This window comes from Gopherus evgoodei, chromosome 2 (assembly GCF_007399415.2).
Source record: "Gopherus evgoodei ecotype Sinaloan lineage chromosome 2, rGopEvg1_v1.p, whole genome shotgun sequence".
NCBI classification, from domain to species: domain Eukaryota; kingdom Metazoa; phylum Chordata; order Testudines; family Testudinidae; genus Gopherus; species Gopherus evgoodei.
Window position 1 is genome coordinate 93,228,976 of NC_044323.1, and position 20,686 is coordinate 93,249,661.

Consider the following 20,686-nt stretch of genomic DNA (forward strand, 5'->3'; position numbering starts at 1 on the left):
GGGGGCTGCCCCAATACAAAACATATTTCCAATAGCATATACTTTCAAGCACTGACTAAAATACAAAAGAATAAAAGAAATTCTGGCAATAGTTTTGAGCTGTGAGCAGTTTCATGAATATATTTATGCACAGAAATCGGTTAAGGTCAAAACAGACCATATGCAAGCCATTTGACAGAAACTGAAGTGAATGTATCACAAATACTGCAGAAAAAAATCATGAAACCATAAAAGTACTTGTTTGATGTGAAAAACAGGCTTGGAAAGGAGCTTCTTATAATGGACATGTTTTCAAGAATGCCTATTCCTTAGAAAAACAAGAAACTGTAGGAGAAGGAGTCTGAAGTAAATGTGACTGTAGTTCAGTTGTACCCATTGCCAAACTAATATGTGACAGCTCAGAAGGGAAACACAAAACACAGAATGACTCAACTTCACAACACCCTAAGAGTAACTCTAAACCAGTGGTCACTAACCAGTAGATCACGATCGACTGGTCGATCCTGGAGCCCCTTAAAGTCAATTGTGATCCCTAAAAAACTGGCAGCACAGTGGGACTAAGGCAGGCTTGCTGGCTGTCCTGGCCCTACGCTGTTCCTGGAAGCCGCCAACACACCCCTGAGGCCCCAGCGGGGCGAGGGATCTCTGCGCACTGTTCCTGCCTGCAGGCACTGCCCACACAGCTCCCATTGGCTAGGAATGGGGGACTGTGGCCAATGGAAGCTGCGGGGGCAGTGCCTGCGGAGAAGGGCAGCACGCAGAGCCATGTGCCCCCCGCCCTCCGGAAGCAGCATGGGGACGGGGCAGGCAGGGAACCTGACTTTGCTCTGCTGCACCACCAACCGGGCGCCACCCAAGGTAAATGCTGCCCAGTGGGAGCCTGCACCCCTCCTGCACCCAAACCCTCAGCCCTGAGCCCCCCTCCGGAGCCAGTACCCTGTACCCCCTCTTGTACCCCAACACTCTGCCCCAACCTGGAGCACCCTCCTGCACCCAAACTCCCTCCAGAGCTTGCACCACTCCCCCTCTCCCCCAGGCTCATCCTGGAGCCCCCCACACACACTCCGAACCATTGGCCCCAGCCCAGTGCCTGCACCCCCCTCCCGCACCCAATCCCCACCCCAGCCCGATGAAAGTGAGGGAAGGTGAGGGAAGGTAAGCAATGGAGGAAGTGGGGATGGAGTAGGGTGACCAGACAGCAAATCAGGAAAAATCAGCACGTGGGTGGAGGGTAATAGGAGCCTATATAAGAAAAAGACTCAAAAATCAGGACTGTCCCTATAAAATCAGAACATCTGATCACCCTAGGATGGAGTGAGTGGGGCGGGGCAGATCCTGGGTTGCACTTTAATTCAAAAAGTGACTTTGTACATAAAAAGGTTGGAGATAACTGCTCTAAACAGATGACCAACAGAACATCTTGAAACATAGTTATTTGGGACTATGGAGATGAAATGGTTTCATATGATTGGATTCTGCACAAAGGATCTAGTATCATAAAACCACAAAGAATCAAGCTAGAAAATGCTATGCATAATCCACAGTGCCAATGTGGTATTGATAAGCATCAGACTAAAGTCAAACATGGCCTGCTATAGCCAGGCATGAATGCTGTCTTTGAAGATATTCTATCCAAGCATGAAATCTGCAAAAGAACCCGATCCAAAGCCCACCATCTCTCATTTACATCAATAGTCATTGAATGAAGCCCTAAACAGAGAAAATAGAATGCAAAAGAGCCACTGAAATGACAGGAAAATCCTGATTTATGACAATTGACATTGGGGCAACTACAACAGAACTATACATCAGTAAACTAGAACAAAAGAAATATTACAACAAAATTGTCACACAGTTATCTCTACTGAAAAGGGGAGTAGGACAAGGCAGTTTGTGAAGTGCTTTGGTGAACCATGTTATGGTATCTAGATGTAAGATATATCTATGTATAGAGTGCAACAAGATTTATTTCAACTGTTGCTTTTCTGTTTGGCAAATTTCAGAAAAATGTCATGTGTTGACATGATGATTCCAAGAACAATTTTGTGTGGGTCTGTTAGGTATCCTGGCCCTGATTCTTTTTCAGTAATGATGCCTCTACGTGAAAAGAAAGGAAGGTGTGAGTTTCCTGATTGTTTTGCCTTCATTTATCTTTTAGGATTAAAAACAATTACACTACCATTATTCTATAGACTTAATAAAAAACAATCCCTTAGACATCGGCTTAAATTCTTCCTGCTATTGTTTATTGCAGACCTTATGTAGTATAAAATACAAAAATAAGTATACTTCAAATTTCTATAACAACTTCCACTGAAATATCTCAAAGCGTTTTTAAAGAATTATTGAACTAAGCCTCACAGTACTCTAGTGTGGGGAGTATTATTTGTTACATATAGGGAAACAGACACAGAAAGATCAACAAGGCCATATTTTCCAAATAGGTACCCAAAGAAATCAAGTCATTTATTTTAATGCCTACTCTGAGGCACCATCATTTAAAATTTTTGGCCTATTGGCTATATCACATAAGAGAGTATTAGCCTGCTTTTACTTCCAGCTAATCAACTTCCAGCTAATCAATTTAGCCTTTTAGCTTAAATGGTAGTCATGTCCTTTGGAGCGTGATTCAATTCCAGTCCTGGCCAAACCAGGAGGTCATACATCATGTTTTATAAAAGTTAATAACTTAATTAACTGGCTCTTAGTATCCAAAACATATCTAAATGAGTAAAAATGTTCATTATTTAATTAGGATAAAATAGACACATATGGAAATAGCATTTTATTTTCATTTCAACTATAAATGAGACGTCTTTGGTCCAAATATGGCCTTGGTTTCACCAGGCACAGCTTTCATTGCCTGCAATAAGAATTGTGTCTGATTATCCCAGGGCTGAATTTCATCCTTCGTTTTCTTCATTCCTATCACCTCCAAGAGCACAAGGTTATTCTTGGACCATATTAGTATGTTGCCATTGCTTTCTGGCAGTGCCATCAGCTGATGACTGCAGAATGTTTGTACAGACCTCCATTTTCATTAATGCGTGGCTGTGAAAAAATTCATTTGTCATTTATTCAAAGCTAACATCTGTCAAACCATTTCGAACACAACACATACACTTCAGTGTTTATCAAAGGAGGGCTGTGAAATGCTTGGAAGAATATCAAAGCAAACCTCTTTGTTGGGTCTAAACTTTTGGTGAACTTTGGAGCCAAAAAAACACCCAGACTGGCCGTCTCTGCATAATCCTTTCTGAACCTTTTTTTGAACAAAGCACTGACCTGCAAACTACTCATGACACCCCCTTCCTCAAGTAGCCATTAGCCTTTATCTCTATGCATTTACTTGTTAAACTTGCTCTTCCTGTAAAATCTTGATTGATTATGCATGACCATTATCTTTTATTAATCACTTTGTTTACTTCTGTGTATAAATATTGATGCTCACCCCTAATAAAGGGGCCACACTTATTCTAAAGCTTTTGGGGTAGTGTGTGCCCGTTGATCAACGCATTTGTGTCTGGTCTCTGACAGAATTGTGGGCCCATATTCCAACTCCGCACAACCTCGGGTGTTGGAGAGGTAAGTGAGGACTTGCTTTATTACCTAACAATTTGGGGGCTCGTCCGGGATTCCTTCTGGTGCGGTACCTCTGTCCAGTGGTCGGACCACTCATATATGAATTGGCAAGGCGCCACAGGAGATTTCTCCTAGCCAATTCAATATTGAGAGGTCGTGTATTGGACAGCAGGGTAAACGCCAGTTGGAGGGCTCCTGTCAGACACCATGGGTCAAGGGACTAGCGTGCCTCTTGAGAGTCCGTTGGGGATTGTAAATAAGTTATGGAACGAAGGGAAACTCCCAGTACAGACAGGAATGTCTAGGAAGAAGTTGTACACACTATGTGTAAGGAATTGGACTGGGTATACCGCGGTATTGGCCGACTCGGAGATGAGGTGGCCTTCGTATGGCTCTTTCGAACAGGCTGCCTTAGAGGAGTAAAGAGCCAGATCGAAAAAGACCATCCGGGACAGTTATGTTACTGGTTTTGTTGGGACACAGCAGCAGAGCTGTGGAAATCTTTAAAAATTATGGCAGTCAGGTACTCTCCCGAGAGTGAACCCCCTCCAGGTTATTTCGATGAAGGGTGTAGACCACGGCGTGTTTTGACTCGTCAGCTGGTCCCCTCTGCACCTGCCCCTATTCCTCCGCAGGGGGAACTCTCTCCTTGTAGCAGAGGGGAATCTGCAGGATCCCAGATTGGAATTTGTGCAGAAGGATGAGGAGGAATTGGAGGGGGCCAAACCTCGGGAGGAGTAGTTACTAGGCTTAGGTCCAAGCAGGTACAGCAGGGTGCATGCCCCCCCCCCTGAGGATAGCCCAGAGGATGTCTCTGTCAAATCTCTTGCGAATAATAAAAGTATGGTTATAGAGATGCCTTTACAGGTGCACGATCACCTTATATGAGCAATGATGGACGATTGCAACATGCTAGTATTGTGGAATATAAAGGATGGCTAGAATGGGATTTGAAAAGAGTGGGGACAGTTGTCAGGGTCTTTTGGGGAAAATCCCCGAAAGATCATAGAACTTCTAGAAAGATTGTTTTTAAGTTATAATCCTACTTATACGGATGTGGATCAGTGTTAAGTAGAGTTTTGACTGGAGAAGAACGTAGTAGATTGTGGATGGCAGAAAGGACATGGGGAGATAGCAATGCAGCTAATGTTACTTGGATGGATAGGCGGGATCTGGCCGCTGGCTGGAATCCCCTAGACTGGACTCAGCTAAGGCTGACTCAGCTGCGAACAGATAGAGAGCGATTGTTAGAGAGACTCAAGGAAATGGCTCGCCGCTCGCCTAATCAGGCTAAGTTCATGCAGATTTCGGCAAGGAATCTGATGAGCCGCCCAGAAAGTTCTGGTCGAGGCTATTGGAGGGGGCCCGAATGTTCACCTCAGATGGATCCTGAGAGAGAAGCAGACCACCCTACTCTTATTTCATTTTTTGTGAATCAGTCGGTGCCCCTGTAAGGGATTACTTCTTAAAGTTTCGCCCTGGTTGGGGAGGTGAGTCAGTCACTTCAGTGTTGGAAGTAGCTGATTTTGCCTGGGAGAAAGAAAGGGAAAGTAGTAAAAAGAAAGAGAAAAAGGAAGAATATAGCTGATGGCTTTAGCTTTTCACGGTGGTGTTCGAGGCAAAGGCCGTGGCCGTGGCAGGGGATTCCAGGGTGGCCCGGGGAAGAGGGTCCTGGCGACCCCAGCCATCAGGAAATTGTTTCAAGTGCGGACAGCCTGGTCACTTTAAACGTGAATGCCCCTGGGGACGCCCAGAAGGTCCTGGCTGCATCCGCAGATGCTTACACAAGTGAGGAATACACACCCTGCACCACCAACTCAGCCCATCCCCCAGGCCTGGATCAACTATGGAAAACAGCAGCAGCCGCAGCAAACTCAGCCTCCTCAATGACGGTACCACCGGGGGCGAAGGCAAACAATGTGATGGTCTTATTTCCTTAATGTTCTTTAGCCGGCTCCTTTCTCACTTTCTCTCCTCCCAGCGAAGAGCCTCGTTTAACCCTTTCAGTTCCAGGGACTGCCTGTCTCTTTCCTCATTGATACTGGGGCTACTTTCTCTCTTTTAAATCATGCCCCCTCTCCCTGGCTATCCTCTGAGGTTAAAACTGCGACTGGGGTGGAGGGCAACCCACAGTCTCTGGGACTCACTTTGCCTTTGAATGTTATTTATGCTGATAAATGTTTTTCTCACCGTTTTTCTTTTTTCCCCAGCTTGTCCGAATCCCTTTGATGGGCCGGGATTTACTCTGTAAGCTTGAGGCTACTTTAACCTGCACTCCTGAAGGGGTTAGGATTATTAATGACAGTGTTAGGAGATTCGGCCCCTACTCAGGGTAATTGGGGAAACACCCCCCTCTCTCTCTCCCCTGACCTCACTGACTTGCCTTCAACCCTCTGGGGAATTTCTGACACTGATGTTGGCCTGCTCCTTTCGGCAGAGCCCGTAAGGATTCAGGTAAAGCCTTCCTTAACCCCCCCCGTCAGTCCCTCAATACCCCCTGTCGCTGGAAGCCCGGGAGGGCATCCGCCCCATTATTGAGGGATTCATTGCACAAAAGCTAGTCCGCCCTCAGCGCACTCCCTGTAACACCCCTATACTGCCTGTCAAAAAGCCTCCTAAAAAGGACGGAGACCCTGTTCGTTGGCGCTTTGTACAGGATCTACGAGTTGTTAATCAGTATGTGGTCCCTCTTCATGCAGTAGTTCCTGACCCAGCTACTATCATCAGCCAAATCCCCTGGGATGCTGAGTGGTTCACTGTTATTGACTTAAAATCAGCTTTTTTCAGCATTCCTGTGCACCCAGACTCTCAGTATCTCTTTGGTTTCACCTGGGAGGGACAAAGTTATGTCTGGCAACGACTTCCTCAAGGCTACAGAGACAGCCCCACGATTTTCAGCCAGTGCCTCCGCCACGACTTGGAAGGTTTCACCAGTCCTGCAGGGATCCACATTGGTCCTATACGTAGATGACATCCTATTAGGTAATCGCGGAAGAGAAGCTGCCCTCCGCATCGATGGTAAGGCACTTTTATTATACCTACACACCAGAGGCCACAAGGTAGACCCTAAAAGATTCAGTGGGTCTCACAGAAGGTCCGATATCTGGGCTTCCTGTTAACCCCAGAAGGAAGACAGATGGACCCAGCCCGCATCAAGACTATTCAAAACTGCCCTCTACCGAACACCAAGAAACAACTTCGAGGTTTCTTAGGATTAATTGGCTTCTGTCGCCCCTGGTTGCCGTCCTGCGGGGGAGTTAAGCAAACCGCTCCACGACTCACTGCTAACCTTGCTCCTGACCCTTTGCAGTGGTCCCCGGACACTATTCAAGCCTTTCAGTTACTCAAGGACAGTGTGGCCTCCTCCATGTCTCTCCGCCCCCCCAATTACAGCAACCCTTTCACCTTTTTGTCCACGAGAGGGGCGGAATTGCTAGTGGTGTCCTTACCCCAGCTGAGCGGGCCCCACCATTTCCCGCTTGCTTTTTACTCTCAGCAAATCGACCCTGTCGCTCAGGGAACCCCATCCTGCACCCGGACTCTGGCAGCAGCTGCCCTGCTGATCACAAAGGCAAAGAGCCTAACCCTGGGTCATTTTACCACGGTTTGGACCTCTACATGCCTTGTCAGCCCTTCTGCGTAGGGGCACAACCCAAGTCTTTTCGGCCCATCGTCAGCAACAGCTAGAGGCCGAACTCTTAGAAGACACTAACCTAATTTTTGAAAGGTGTGGACCCCTTAATCCAGCTACCTTGCTTCCTGACCTGCCAGTCCCCCAGGACCAGCACGACTGTGTGGAAGTAGTTTACAGCATCTTACAGATAAGAGACAACCTGTTTGACGTGCCACTGGACAACCCCGATGCATCCTCTTCTCGGACGGAAGCTCCTCTATGTTGATGGCAAGCGTTTCACTGGTTATGCTGTCACCTCTGAATGGGACATTCAAGAGGCCGCCTCACTGCCAGGCAACTGGGGAGCCCAAGCCGCTGAACTCTATGCCCTGGCCCGAGCTTGCCAGTGGCCGCTGGTAAGACCGTTACCATTTTTACTGATAGCAAATATGCTTTTGGAGTTGTGCATTGTCATATCCACCTCTGGAAGTTTCGAGGTTTCCAGACAGCTGCCGGTAAACCCATTCAGCACCTCCCCCTCATCCACAAGCTTTTGGACGCCCTCCAAAAACCCTCCGTCCTGGCTGTAGTTCACTGCCGGGCCCATACTAAAGATAGCAGCCCCGTTACCCGTGGGAATGCCCTGGCTGACGCCTCCGCCAAGAAGGCTGCCACCTTACCTTTAGCCATGCCCACATTGGCTATTGCAACCTCCTCCTTTACTCCACCGCACCCCGTACCAGTACCCGCTGCTGAACTAAAATCATGGGAAAGCCTCGGGGCCACTCTGGTCAAAGGGACCTGGCTTATGCCAGATGGCCGAGCCTGCCTCCCTCGCTCCACATACCCTGTGGCAGTTCGCTGGCACCATGATAAAGGGGGGTCACTACGGCACGCACGCCCTCGTGGACACTATCGCTCGCTTTTGGTATGCTCCAGGCATTCAACCCTATTGCCTATCAATAGTGAAAGCATGCAGCACATGTCAGCGTAATGGACCTGCTCCACCTCTTAACAAAATTAAGGGTGGAAGACCCCGCCTGCTGCTCCATTTCAACATCTTCAAATTGATTTTGCAGATATGCCAAAGGCTTTTGGAAAAAAGCACCTCCTTGTTTTGGTTTGCCCTCTGACTTCCTGGGTCGAAGCTTTTCCTACTGCTAATTGTACTGCTGCCACGGTGGCGAAGATTCTCCTTAGAGATATTGTACCCCGTTTTGGCATCCCTCTTGTGCTCGACTCAGATCGCGGACCTCACTTTACTGGTCATGTCCTTGGCCATTTAGAACAAGGACTGGGCATTTCACACTCCTTTCATACACCCTACCACCCCCAGTCTAGCGGGAAAGTTGAGCGTATGAATAGGGAACTTAAGTTCACATTGGCTAAATACTGTCAGGAAACAGGATTAAAGTGGCCTCAGGTACTTCCCTTGGTCCTGTTTCACCTTCGTACTCGCCCAACCCGCGCATTGGGATTATCCCCCTTTGAACTGCTCTATGGACACCCCCCTTTCAAAGGCGGGGCGCTACCACGTGCTGATGTTTCACTATTGGGAGGGGATCATATGACTGCGTGTCAGTTTCTCTCCCTACAGGCTCGCCTCCGTACCCTTTGGAAAGCCTCGCAGTTTTCCCAGACCATGCCGCTGGAGGAACAAATCCACCCGTTCCAACCAGGGGACTTCGTCTGGGCCAAAAAGTTCGTTCGTGACGACACCCTCCAGCCAAGGTTTACTGGACCCCACCAGGTTCTTTTGACAACCCAGACTGCAGTGTTCCTGGAAGGACGCAAATCTTGATCCACCACTCCCACGTCAAGCCAGCCGTAGTGGACCACAGTGACGGACCAGCAGCTCTTGTCACCACTGAGGACACTGCCTTCGACCAGTGGACCAGCTTACCTCTCTCAGACATTAGACTTAAATTAACTCGAAAAAAATGAGAGGACCCTTTATTCTGACAACTGTATGTTTTTTATGCTTTTTCAGTTTATTTTCTGCTTATGAAGATAATGCTTTTATTAGATATTCCCATGAGGTTAAAACTCGTATTTTAGGAAATAGAAGTGATTGCTGGGTATGTACTCAATTTCCAGTAAATGCAGCACAGGGACTCCCCTTCACACCCATTCCCCTAACCACTGCTAATATGACTTGGATGCCACCGACTAGAATAAAAGATCCAGTCCAACCCAATCTTACATGGGACAAAACAGAAGTGCCAATTAACAAATATCTCAGGGTAACCAATCAAACAGGATCACTGTGTTTTGTTAAAGAAAAAGGGTCAACTTTTGTGGGAACAAGTAAATGCAACATATATTTTAATGGCACCGCCTTTAGTAAAATCTTGGCTTCAAGCCTTGCGCATCCCACTTATCCCATATGTGGATCCCTCACCCCGATCCAACCTTTTCAACTTTTTCATGGAGGGGCAGGTTTTCAGAGTCAGTTTTTAAAAAGCCCTGCTCAGAGCTCGAGGGTGTCCAACTAATTGTTAAAGGATACACAATTGCCTTCTACAACTGCTCAAGCAGTACTACACTGCCCTTTGAGGACAACACTACCAAATTGTGCCTCTGCAGTTCACACAACGACCCCTCTGCGTTACCAGGGGAACAGTGGTACAACGGGCGGTGGGTTACCTCCTACTTTGAGAAATGGAATACCCAAAACGCATTATATGGAACATACTGGGTGTGCGGGCCCAAGGCTTATTATTTCCTCTCCCCTGATTGGGCAGGGTCATGTTATTTGGCATGGCTAGCACCGCCTTCTCGCATCTCCCTCACCCCCCCTCATTTTCCCCACGTTCGTAACATCCGTGAAACTGACAGAGATATTAATCTCCGTGATGGTTTGTCCTGGCAGCGGTGGGCTGATCACACTAGCTTGAAGGGTGCTATCATCCGTCTACAGGGACTATTAGAATCTTTGACCAATGAAACTGCAACCCTATTTGAGAACCAGGCCGGGGAAATGTCCCAGCTGCGCCAGTTGGCTTTGCAAAACAGAATGGCTTTAGATATGATGTTAGCAGCCCAGGGAGGAACTTGCGCCCTCATAAATGAAGAATGCTGTGTTTTTGTAAATGACACCTACTCTGACACTTTTCAACGTACCAAACACCTAAGGGAAATGGCTAAAAACTACTCCTCTGGCCAGCCACTTATGAATTGGTGGGGAGCCTTATGGAATTGGCTGCCCGGATTTGGGTGGGTTAAAAAACCTCTTGGTGGGTGTTGTTGGGGCCATGGTAGTCCTTATAATACTGTGTTGCTGTATTCAGTGTGTCCCCTCCCTCATAAACTCATGTAAGTCAGTTTATTCTTTTCCCACTTCAGCTAAAAGCCTTACTCTCTTCGAATTGGCCCAGGCTGAAATTGCCAAGCGGCCCTTGAGATCTTGAAATAGGGTGTAGCTTTTTGATTAATAGTTATCTCAAAGCTACAAATGGAGGAATGTTGGGTCTAAACTTTTGGTGAACTTTGGAGCCAAAAAACACCCAGACTGGCCGTCTCTGCATAATCCTTTCTGAACCTTTTTTTGAACAAAGCACTGACCTGCAAACTACTCATGACACCCCCTTCCTCAAGTAGCCATTAGCCTTTATCTCTATGCATTTACTTGTTAAACTTGCTCTCCTGTAAAATCTTGATTGATTATGCATGACCATTATCTTTTATTAATCACTTTGTTTACTTCTGTGTATAAATATTGATGCTCACCCCTAATAAAGGGGCCACACTTATTCTAAAGCTTTTGGGGTAGTGTGTGCCCGTTGATCAACGCATTTGTGTCTGGTTTCTGACAGAATTGTGGGCCCATATTCCAACTCCGCACAACCTCGGGTGTTGGAGAGGTGAGTGAGGACTTGCTTTATTACCTAACATCTTCACTGACAAATAACTGCTTTTTGTCCCCTTGATATTTTATCAAGTGACTTCCTATAACAGAGCTACTTCAAGCATGCTGGAGGACTGCATTTAGCAACCCTACTAACAGAGTAGCTGAATCAGCAATGATTATGCACTGGACTGTTTTTCAAATATCAAGAAGAATCACTGACATGTAAAGCACAGAACCAATCTGGAAAGCCTGCTCCATATCACTAATGAACAAGCTATACCCTCCAGTCCAGACTGTGTAGGACACTTTTCTGATTCCCCTCCCCCCCCCCCCGAAATTATATGTTCTGAAGATGACACAGAGGAGAAAAGATGATAAATTTACACCTGCTCAGTCACATAAAACACAGAAATGGAAAACTGAAGAAAAGCAGCTAACCTCACATGCCCTCCTCCTAGACATCATACATGCAGAGCAAAAAAGTGCTCTAAGGCAATGGTTCTCAACTAGGGGTACGTGTACTTCTGGGGTTTTGCAGAGGTCTTCCAAGGGATACATCAACTCATCTAGATATTTGCCTAGTTTTACAATGGGCTACATAAAAAGCATTAGCGAAGTCAATACAAATTAAAATTTCATAAGACAACGGCTTGTTTATATTGCTCTATATACTATGCATTGAAATGTAAGTACAATATTTATATTCCAATTGATTTATTTTATAATTATATGATAAAATGAGGAAAGTAAACAATTTTTCAGTAATAGTGTGCAGTGACACTCTGTATTTTTATGTCTGATTGTTGTAAGCAAATAGCTTTTAAGCGAGGTGAAACTTGGGGGTGCATAAGACAAATCAGACTCCTGAAAGGAGTACAGTGGTCTGGAAAGGTTGAGAGCCACTGCTCTAAGGAAAACTCCCAATAACCTATCTTAACTGACCTGTTTACACTGAGCCCAAGGCTTCCAGTACAATTTTACTTGACTTTTAGCTAAAGATTCCTTCTACCACAGCACCAAGTTTGTTGAATTAATGCTGTAGAGAAAACCTGACTTCTTTTGATAAATAGCAGCAAATCCCTTTGCTACTGAATGTCGCAGTTCATGCTTGGCTCCTCTGAGCTTTAGGACACCAAACACTGCAGTGGCCATCAAGGAAGGAGTTATGCTCCTGAATAATTCACAGCAGAGGTATCTGCATTTCAGTGGTGTTGTATGGACATAATTTGCAGAGTACTATGGGAAGCTCCAGGATAAAAGGCTCTGTACAAATATAAACCTATTGGCTGATCCATTCTCCTGAGTAAGGAAGCCTGAAGACTTACTTTACTGATGGCTGAATTTCTACTGTTCATCTTATGTCACTCTTTGTTAGTGTTTTGTGTATCATAAAGGGCCATGGGAACAGTTAGTTAACAAACAAGAACAGTACTTCTATACTATCCATACAAGCATAAAATACTGTGAGGTTAATCAAAATGAGAACTGAAAATGTGAGCTTTGTACACAGCCCAAATGACAAAATGTGCAAATTATGCCATGGAAAAATTAATGACTATGATAACCTTTTTATAGGAATTACAGAACACAGTTATAGATCATTCTGCAGATGACATAAGGATGCACTAGGGAGCAAGACTGAACAAGTGTCAGCATAACAAACAAAAAGTAAGGCACAAGCTTTCTGGACTAGCGATTGATTGGTATATGAAATAATCAACGTCATTCTTTGTATGAGAGTGGAGCAGCAGTATGGATTCAGAATACTTTGGAAGACGGACTTGAGCCTGATTAATATTTGATGGTAATGACAATCAATACCTGTTGGTATTTTCAAAGATTTATTTAAGAGGTGTTTACGGATTTTTTTTTCTTAGGTTAAAGATGCATTTAAGGAAAGCAGTCACTTGTTTAAACACAACAGTGTATTGTTGGGCTGGGATGGATAGACCCCAAAACATATATGGCAAACAGGAGGTTAACACCTGCCCTGTGTAAATAGGCACTCTCATAAAATCTAACTGGATTATCCAGGACGGCAGCCACCTGCTAATGTGATTGTAAGAGATCCAGCAGGAGAGCACAGCTGGTCAGCAGGAATTCAAGGAGAATCGGGAAGGAGATGAGCCTCTGACCTGGTTTCCAGGTCAGAGGGCAGGGATACAAAAAGTATGGTAGTAGCAATGTCTCCCCAGCAACTTTTTCTATTCACTGTCTTTCTGGTGGCTGTCCCTCAATGTCTTTTTACAGCATTTAAAATAGTATTCGTCGCTCACCTGCTAATGTTTCATCAAATACTTATCACCTGTGTGCTGAAAGTATGCAGAAGGGTGCTGTCTACAACAAAAGAAGTCACAGAAGTTCTTCAGGGTCCTGAAATCTGCCGGGTCCAGTATGCACACATTAGGAAGAGAGCTGAATAGAAAAGAGAAGAGGAGGAGAAGCCATAGAGGCATCTCAAAGAACTGGAGGAGCTGCCTACTCTGCTTCCTTTTGCTACCGCTGTTTCTGCACCTGTAGGTGCTGCCACTTCACACAAAGACTGATCCGATCCTTTTTGACTGAACAAGAGCATGCTGTGATATCCCAAACCTAACTGCCCAACCACATAGCAACAGCATAACCAACTGCATTTCTATGCCTTTCATTACATCCCAAACAAATCACAAGTCCACTCCTGGGAATTAATGAAAATCCAAATAAATGATCTCACTCCTGTCTGATACTTGCTCATTTGGCTGAAAAGCAACTTGGATGTTTCCTATTAGTGTGACTACTGAAAGACTATGTAGATCAACAGTATATGTAGTCTTGCCACACTGATGTTTAAATCCATCCATCACAGCATATAGTTCTTTTATCCAAAAATTCAGTATCTGCCCACTTGATAGTCAGTACTGACCAAAACCAAGAACAAAAAACTAATAACCTAACCCAGCTACTCTGAATGGTCTTAGTAGCACATTTCCAATGCTTTGGACAGAGCACTCTATGGAAGAGCCACTACTGGCAAAATCTCTGTCAAAGACCACAGGAATATTGGCAGGAGGATGGAGTATATGATCTTTATAGAACTTGTCCAGCTCTGAGTTGCATGGGTCTATGACTAATAACTTCATAACGGAAATGAAATCTAGTACAAAGTTTCTTTTTTTTAAATATATATATATATATTATATATACACACACACACACACATACGCACAGCAGAGAACTATGAGGAAAAAATTAACAGACTGATAAATTGTGTCTCCTCCACAGTAAGGACCATGCAGTTTATCCCACTTAGTTAACTTAACTTAGTACAATTAACTCAGTACAATTTATCTTCCTGTGGTTCTGAATAGCAGTACCTGACTGGCAAGATGTTATCTCGAAATGAATCAAGTTTCTCTTGTGCCAAGAACAGATCATCACTTATACAGCCTTAATTTAATAATGGCAGGCACAGTTTTTTCTCTCTTAATTAGACATTCAACTTCTATTTGGAAAAAAAAAGAGAGAGAGAGAACTCAGTCATTTCCAAATTTTATTTCTGAATTTAAAACTTCAATGTACCAAGCATAAGAGGTTTCTTTATCTCAGTTGGGAGACAAATAAAACTGTTTCATTTGGTTTCTTTTTTTAAATCACATGTCAAAACTAAAGAATATTTTAATTATGATGGACCTTGAATTTAAAACTCCACTGTTGATCATATCAGTCTCTGCTGAATCACAATATCTATTTTGCACCTTCATGTTACTTTCTGCAGGTCCGCTGATATGGTTTTAGTGGACCAAGCAACCTGTAAGTAAACCAATCTTTAGATCTGAAGTCATGGTGCTTTTTAACATATTTCTGGCTTAAATCGACAATGTGGCATCTGGTTCTTAAACAGCCAAACCCTTCCCCTTGGTTTTAGGCAAGTCCACCAACCTGATCTAATTTATGTCCAAGGTTCCATGTAAGGGCTGGAGATTGTTAGGATGGTATTCACATGTTATTTAGCTGCTAGAGAAGGTGAGCTATGGTAACCTGGTGGTAGAAATGGTCAGAAAATTTCAGGAAGGTCAACATTTCTATGAAAATTAGCAAAAAAAATATTTTTATGAGCTGTAACTGATGGTGACTTTCCCATTTCCCAAGATAGTTCTCTATAAGGCTGTCTGCAAGCATTTGAGGGTCTGCTCAGATTTTTATATTATCAGATCAAAGGTTCATACTCTTGGACCCAACCAGATGTCCCGCATTAGCTGCTGTGTATCTACAGAATTGGCCACTAATTTTCATGGTGTAACAGTTTGGCTTGAAATGTAATCTATCAGTACAACCTGGTCTGGTGGTGAAAGCTAAGGCTGAGGCTATTAGGAAAGACACAGAATTGGATCCAGAATATACAGTAAGAATGTACTAATTCTGTTCCACCAAAACGTTGCCCTGTGCCCAGTGGCGATGGAAACTCTCAGCCAAGGACAGAGTTGTGTTTTGGAGATTTAGGGCAATCATTCCTGGCACCTTCCACATGTATATAGCTGAGGTACATAATGGACGTAGTAATTTTGTGAAAATGAAGGCAAAACTCTACAGCATGGTTTGGCAGACAGCTCTAGACTCAACAGTTAGCTGCATGCCATGCCAGCACAATCTGCCACCACATACAGATTTGTTCCAGCCAGGACATGTTGATTTCAGAGAGGTAACAGATGACAATTGTGTTTACTAGTTTGGGATACACATTCCAAATGCACTGAAATGTGATGCTTTCTCTACTTTACATCTCAGACTCTTAATGCTGCGTAACATCAGTTTCTCACTCACTGTGACTTATCAGGTAATGAGCTTCCTTTCACCTCTGAGAAGTTACCAAACCTTTTTTCAGAGTAACACTATCTGACGTACCATCTTTCTATGGTATCACTCACCACTGAATGAGATGGCACATTAGTGCAGCCTTTCAAATAGCCTGGGGTAAATATCCCAATCACAGTGAAAAATTAGATGGAGCACATCCATCGATTTAAAAATATAATTGATTTAAATCCATTGATTTAAAAATATAAGAAATCTTTGAAATCACAGGCCCAGATCCACAAAGGCATTTAGGCATCTAACTCCCATTGATTTCAATGGCACCTAAACTCCTAAAAGTCTTTGGGGATCTGGACCTGTGAGATTTCTCAGAGCATTCTCAAAAAATATATACTGATCCATATGAATGTTTGTTTATTTATAATGAGATTGTGTGGTGGAATATTTTCATAGCTATCCACAGGCATCTTGAGGCATAGTGCCTATGAAGCGGTAATTACAGTAGCAAACTTGTATTATATAAAAAAATATATATTTCTGGGAAAGGATTTAGTCTTCTCAAAGAGACATCAGACTTCACTTTCACTCCTTTAATAAATTCCAAACACTGAACAATTTTAAAGGTCAAATGAGACGTCAAGGAAACAACAAAGGCAATTGAAAACAGCTCCATTAAAATGTATTTATTACAGTTCTACTTTGCACATTACTTGTTACTAAGAATATTTTTGTCAAAAGAGTTTATGTGCTCTTGCTGCTACTCTTCACCTGAGATCATAACCTTCTGGGTATTGGAGAAATTATTAAAATGTTACAAGAAGGATTGTGACTTCAGGCAGGGAATAAGTAGCAAGAGTGGATTAATTGTTAAGAAAGATTCTATTTTCATACCTATGGCAACAACATAAAAAAAAATTAAGAGAGTAAAAACTATAGTTTTAGTAATAGACAATGTTTTCATAGAATATTTGTACTTGATGAACAAGACAGTGACGAGAGTCATAGAGAGAGGGTTGGAATCTTGTCAGGATGACATGCCTTGTGTTGTCTTGTTGAAGGCAGAGGGGGTGGAGGGCAGGGGTTGGACAGTGATAGGCAGAATGTCTTGAACATTGGCACCAAATGGGCACAAAACAGAATTTTATTGCAGGAGAGTCTATTTTTCTACCACAGCAGGCAATCTTGGGCATATACATTATGATTGACACCGTCTTTAATTAGGTGATGACCTCATTTTTTTCCCCCACAGGATCTTTGCTTCATTCAGTGCACTGTATGGACCTGCTCTTGGGATGAATCAGGTTTGTATGGTAAAAGACTGTTGTCTGAAGGACCCTTGACTCATTTGCTGCAGAAATAGGAATGTGAATGAGGAAGAGGACTGCAGGAAGAAAAAGGAGGAATTTATGGTTAAACTCATTGAATGATGCCTTGGAGAACCGAATTCTTTCTCTGCCTGTGTCACAGAGTTGGGCAAGTCACTTAAACTAAACTTTTCACTGGTTGTCACTAACTGTGAGTTCCTCATTTTCAGAGTGCTGAACTAGAGACCCTGAGGTCTGATTTGCAGAAAGGTTAAGCACTCACAGCTGCAACAGAAGTCAATGCAAGCTGAGCTCTGAGCATACAAGTGCTATGAAATGCCACATTATCTGCAAAATGTGGTCCTAGAGGTCTCAAATTGGGCACCTAAAATTAGTGGATACAGTTCTTAATCTCTGTGCCTCATCTTCCCATCTGAAAAGGGGAATAATCGCACCCTCTCATCTCACAAGGGGGTTATGAAAATAAACTAATATTTATGATGCACTCGGATACAACAGTGACAAGCACCATAGAAAAGTTTGCGAGGAAATAAATATCTTCAGAGCAAGGTTTGCATTGCACGCAGTAAATAAGACCTGGAGACACATACTGAACAAGGAGGCAACAAAACATTGATTATTAAGTGAGCACTGTCTATTCTGTGCAGTGAATGAGGCGGGGGTCTCTGGGGAAAAATTGTACGTATGTAATTCAAGACTGTATCCTAATGCATATACACAAGGGGGCTGAATTGAGCAGGTACCTTTAATTCTGGCATTTCCTAACTTTGGAGTGCTTGATTTTGCTACCCCAATAATGTTCTTTGAATGTGGAAATGGGTGTGGGGCGTAATTTAAAAAAATTTCTCTCTCACACACACACAGACGTTAATCCTTATCAGCTCAGCCTCCTGTTTCCTCACCTATTATTTGTAGCTCTCAGTTGCATGATTTCTGCATGATGGTTATTGTGGACAATTTCCACCATTTGCACCAATTTGTCTGTCTCAATGTAGGCGCCATATTTCAGTGGTCTTATTTAGTCAAGACTTTGGACTCTGGCTTTTCTTGGCCAGCTACATCCTAATGAAGTTGGCCCTCTTCTGTAACTTATGCTCTGGAGATGCAGCCTCAGAATCTATCCTTCTCTGGCTGCTTCTCTGCAGCCACCGTTGACATTGTGTTCCTGATTGATGAATGTGGACGTGGACAAGTTTAGGTTTGGATCAGTGGAATGCAAAAAATTCAGGCAGGTTCAGCTTTTCAACCAAGCTGATTATGCATCTAACAAAAAGGCTTTCTGTCCTGTCCAGCGTGTTTTTCTGAACAAAAACCTACTAACAAGCCCTCTGGTGAGGACACATTTTCTATAGAGAGGCATTATGAGGAGGGGTGTGTCTATCCGTACTGGAAAAATCTCTGCCATTCCATGCGTTTCTCCTTAGCTCAAACATGGCTTGTTGACGCTCTCACGGGGAAGAGGTCACCCTCCTCTACAGTGACCTTTCAACAGGCCAAGTCCTGAGGTTTCTACTTGGGTTTAACTATCCTTACTCACGCAAATTCCACCTGAGCTAGAGAGAGCTCACCTGAGTGAGAACAGAGTTAATAGGGAGCAGGGAGCTCCGGATTTGGCCCAATGTTCATGTTCAATAAACAGGGGGTTAGAGAGAGCTGGTGTATTACTGTATGTTTCTCTAAACAAAAACTCACCATTGTAATGATAGTTTGGTCTCTGATAGTTACATGGCAAGGATTTATAAACCCATTAAAACATCCTAAATTGTTTTAAAAAAAATAATGTACGAAAAATGCACAAAACGGATTCATTGTAATGCTGTCAAACAAAAATTCCAGCCATGGGCCAGAGAGTAACTGATGCATGACTCCATGGTTTTTAAAGCACTTAGGTTGGCCACCCCAGATGCCACTCCTTAGAAACAGCCCCAAATGTGAAATACAATAAGAAAGAAGTCTTTCATTAGCCACCCTAAACGTAGAGGTGCCTCTAACTGCTCAGCATACAATCTGTTCACGGTGATGCTGCAGCAAGGCTTGCTGTCAAAGTGCTTTGGCTGTTCTTCAATGAACAGAAGTCTGTAACAGACAGGTAATATCAAACAGCAGAACAAGACATCCTTCAATAAGAAGCAGCCACAGACAAGCTGTCACTGAAAATCAGTGGGAGTATGGTACATAGCTGGAGTCTATTCGTTAAATTAGACTGAAGGAGACATTAAATTAAAAGGGTTCTCCTCCTCCCCCACCATTTACTGAAACTGCAAGGTATCATGTTAAAGTCCCCCCTCCTTTACTTGGGGTACGTCCACACTACAGCTTAAAATCGATATTAGTAAAATCGATTTTATAAAATAGGTTTTATAAAATTGATTTTACGCGTCCACACTAGGGCACATTACTTCGGTGGTGTGCGTCCATGGTCCCAGGGTACCATCGATTTCCGGAACGGTGCACTCTGGGTAGCTCAGTAAAAGAATGGGACCAATAACTTCGATTTCCGTCCACACTAACCCTAAATCGATTTAGTAATATCGATTTTAGGGTTACTCCTTTCATTTAGCTGGAGTACAGAAATCGATTTTAAGTGCCTTGTAGTGTGGATGGTTACAGCGTTAAATCAATTTAACGCTGTTTAAATCGATTTAACGCTGTAGTGTGGACCTGGCCTTGGACACAGTGCTCTATTTATCCATAGCTCAGAACAATCTGAAACAATCCATGTATTTTGCATTCAGTAGTTAATGGCAGAATTGGGAGATAATTGCCACTTTTTGCTGTCTAAAGTTTTGTGTACACATTTTTGCCTTATAATGCTGCCCTCCTGGATTTTCAGTGGTTTTACAAATCAGTCATAATTTAAAAAAAAAAAAAAAATCTGTGGGACTTAATTCAGTGGTGAGAAAAACAGTGTCATACAGTGAAAATGAGGTTAGGTGTGAAGTGGGGTTAGGCATGTATAAGCTGAAAAGCAATGCAACCTGCATCAAAAGAAATATTTGTCATTTCTGCACACCCCTAATCAGAAGGTATTTGTTCATCCGTGACTAAACGCTTTTAATGCCTAATCCAGCAACCCTTCAGTATATCTAGGTACTTATATAGCCCCATCACTTTACCGGATCAACATATCCCATGTATTTTTGCTTACAAAATTCCCTTGAGGTTAGGAAATATCTCCATTGTACAGATGGGAAAGTGAAGTACAGGACAGAGTCAATGATTCCCCTCTCCAGTAAATCCCACACTAAATAATCTGGGAAATGAGCCCAGATCTCCTGTGTCACAGTTCAGTGCCTTAACCACAAGATCATCCTTACTCATTGAAGGACCAGCACTGTGCATCCTAAAAAGTAGAGGCTCACTCCCAACAAATAGTTCTCACTTGCACACACAATCCTGCTCAAGGCAATATGAGTGAGGACTATGTGAGTAAGGGTTTTCAGACCCAATCTCAGAATGCCCCAACATCTCTCCTTGACTTGACAAGCACCCAGCATCTCTCAGAAGGCATTCAACACCTCACTG

At 43.6% G+C, this 20,686-nt stretch overlaps 1 protein-coding gene across 2 annotated transcripts in view; it reads right to left on the reverse strand.

Annotated features, from left to right (window-relative positions):
- AMPH (amphiphysin) overlaps positions 1-20,686 on the reverse strand; it is a 212,222-nt gene that overhangs the window by 139,271 nt on the left and 52,265 nt on the right. The window lies entirely within an intron of this gene.